The sequence below is a fragment of the Phytophthora infestans genome, genomic scaffold, assembly GCF_000142945.1.
Source record: "Phytophthora infestans T30-4 supercont1.5 genomic scaffold, whole genome shotgun sequence".
Taxonomy (NCBI): Eukaryota; Oomycota; class Peronosporomycetes; order Peronosporales; family Peronosporaceae; genus Phytophthora; species Phytophthora infestans.
The window spans coordinates 88,704-92,258 of NW_003303754.1; positions in this window are offsets into that span (position 1 = coordinate 88,704).

The window sequence follows — 3,555 nt, forward strand, 5'->3', positions numbered from 1 at the left end:
TTGATCTTCAACTTGGCCCGCAGACCGGCCACATTTAATCGATGCAGGTATTCTAGCGGGGATTCATCCGATCTGCGGCGAACATGGTAGTATTGTCGTGCCACCGACACTCCCAATTCACAGTACTGGGTCTGGAAATTGCGCAACAAATCTGACCACTTGTTCCTGGTGGATCTGCCCAGCTGCCGATACCAATTCCTGGCTGGCCCCGCTAGCAGATCCGCAAAGGTCAGACACTTCTCGGCATCTGACGCTTGATCTCTCATGAGGGCCGACTTGACTTTGCTGATCCATGTTCTCCCTCGGTCCTCGTCTTGATCCTTGCCCGTGAACTCCTTCGGATCCGATAGATTCGTACCCTCTGGATCATGGATGATCCACCCGACCCGGCTGCGGCTGTTGCTACCACCGCCGACGAAGGGGATGGGCCATCCAGATCATCTGGGTCGAACTCATCATGGGAGTTGTCTTCCTCCACTGACTCCATCTCCACGTCTCGTGCTCCATGTTCGTGGAGCACTTGCGCTTGTGGCACGGGCGCTCTCATACCCTGTTCGACCAGAAACCGACTCATCGCAGCTTCGAAGTGTCGCTGCAGGGTGCCCGAGGGAGTGTCGGAAGAACCTGTGGCCGTCTGGTCCACTGGCGAGTCAGGATCTGTGCGGTGATTACCTTGAGCCCGATCTGACGATAACCCCACTGGCTTCTTGCCGGATCTGGCTCGATCCTGGCTGGATTGTATCAGATCACGGGTAGGGCGTACTGGATCCCGAGTATTCACGCTCACAGGGACTTCCTGTCCCCGGATCCTTGCCCGCGCTTCCAGCATGGATGCCCCATAGGGTCCTAAAGTCATGCGTCGGGGCTCGGAAGACGTGTCTGACCCATCCTCAGCCGCGGATTCGTAGTTCGAGGACGCAGCTTGGCTGATCCTCGGCGACGACACTGGATCCATAGTGCGCGACCCTTCTCCGGTGATGGACTTAACTTTGGCAAAGAGGTCCCGCGTCGCGGATACTATGAGATCCAGGTCTAGCTCGAAGATATCCTCTGCGTCGAACACACCAGCTACGATGCCTGACTCCGTAAGTAAACGTAATCGATCTTTGACTGCCACCAGTTTTCGTTGGTGCTCTCACCGGTTCCCTTGGATCTTCGATCTGTCGTGGATTCAGGATCCGCATGACAGGATCTTGATGCAGAAAGTCGCGTAAAGCTTGGTGGCGATACACAAACTCGAGATCCTTGTCGGACCAGCTTGACCTGGATCCAGCTTGGTCTTCTTCCGACTCTGGAGCTTGAATTTTCTTCCGCGTAGTCTTACTCGTTTTTGTCTTCTTTCTCGTTTCTTCGACTAGCGGGCTTGGGTTTAGGTACGGTGCTGGCTTAACCGGTGAATCTGCAAATGCATACCGTTTCGCCTTCACTTTCCCTTGTTTTGTTAGCGGATCTTGACTTGCGTCAAGATCCGCAGGGGTCCCCGAAGGGACCTGGGGAGGATAGAGAGATTTCTCTTCTAGATCCGGATCCGGATCCACCTCTCTAGAGTTTCTCCCAAGACTCCATCGATCCGCGGATCTTGTTTCATTCAGCAGCGTCTTCGTCGATCCGACCTCAGACGACGCCTCTTCCCCTGGCTCAATCTTCACTTGAGCATCTTCTTGGGACTCACGGTGAAATCCCGAGTCACCAAAAGATCCGGACACGCGCACCATTGTGGCGTAGCGGGATCAGCAAAATCTGCGAGATTGCTGGATCCGACTTACCAACTGCGCCCAGACACCGACTAACGGAGGGGGTCCCCCGATGATCCGTGTTCTGCTGAACTTTCCTCACCTTGTCTACCCGTCGGTAGGGCGGGATATTGCTCTCTCGGTAACTTCCGAAGCGTTCAAGTGGTGAAGCTTGAGTGTCTTGGCGAGACGTGGGGATGGGGTGAAGCAGCAGTGGAAAATCTTCACTCTGCGTCCGTGGATGGTTCCGAATCCTAAGCGAATATTCGAGCTTATGGATCCAGGGCCTAGATCGTGGATCTGGCCGTAGGGTGCCTTGCGGGTGTGTCCCTTGTCTTTGCGTTTCCTTTACGTCGTACTTGTCGCCTCCTGTGACGGGATCTTGAGAGTTGAGAACCTCTAGGGTGTAACCGACCAAGTAGTAAATTCGGTTAACCTGTCGGATCTGCACATGTATGGGAAAGCTTACTAGGTTGTAGGATCTGGCCAATGTATTATCCAGTTATCACTACCAACACTAGATTCGCAATTCCCAACCTTCTCCGAGCTCGTACGGCCAATGTAGTTCCGGTTCTTGAGGGCAGGAAGGCACTTGCGTGTTATGGTGCAAATGAGGTTCTTTATTTATTGAGCTAGTCCCTAGGGTCGAAGTATACACGAAACTTGTCCGGGCCAATACTCATCTCCGCTACGAATGTTCTGCAAGGCCAAATCCAATCCCGTCAAAGCGCTATACGTAGTTGATCTCCACTTGATGATCCCGCTACGATTCCGTGCCCACTTGTTCTCTAGTTCGTGATCTTGATTACTCCATAGTGAGACCTGGTGCTTGGCGAGCGAAGTGGCCGCTGTCCTTGTCCAGGGCCAATGTTCACTCCTGTTACGGCGATCGCCCGAGGCCAAATCCAACCCCCGAGACGACTACAGGTCACTTGCTCTCCACAGTGCAAATTGGGGTCTGTATTGATATTTAAGCCTATACCTGCCTGGGTTTCTACCTTCTATGTCTTTCATCTGCTAAATCCCTTACCAGGCTCGGCTGCATGTCCCTTCTTCCCTTGACCCATCATCCCAGCTGTATTATCTTCAGATCCACCGGATCCATGGCGTAATCATTATGGTTACCCTATTATGGGTACACTCATCAGGATCCAGGTCGCTTGGATCCACTTCACTTGAAAGTGTACACTCGTCGTGGATCTGAGCTCTCCACTCATCCAACATCATCTCGCAACCGTCTGTGATCTCCACTGTCCCACGAAAGTTCTAGATCCACTGCATCCATCATACCTATACCCTGGATCCAGGTCCCTTAAGGCGGGATCCTCCCTCCTTGGATCCTAACTCGAAAGCATAGGATCCGGGTCACCTCGCGGTGGATCTTGACTCCTCGTTAGCCGTGGCTACTAGATCCACCTTTAGAGGGCACCTACCATCCTTCCTTTATAGGATCCACACCCGATCCACTCTTGTATAGTATATCCCATATCCATTTAGGTGAATCCAAGTAAAGGTGGATCCGAGGTAAGTCTTGGTGGATCTTGCCTTCTCGTACATCGCTCATACCAGATCCATCGTCACTTCATACGGGGCGCTGCTCGTCATGGCTAATCCACCACCGGCAACTTGCATCCGTGCCAGCCAACCCAAATCCTCTCTAGACCATTGGAGATTGCCAGTGGTGGAGAAAAGATGAGCTACGGATAGGGCACATCGCCTTATTTTCGTCAAAACAATGTTTACAATACTAAGTACTAGACTCCCACAAGAAAGAAGAGGGGTGAGATCGTGTGCGGCTCGAAGACGATGTGTGTGTAGATTA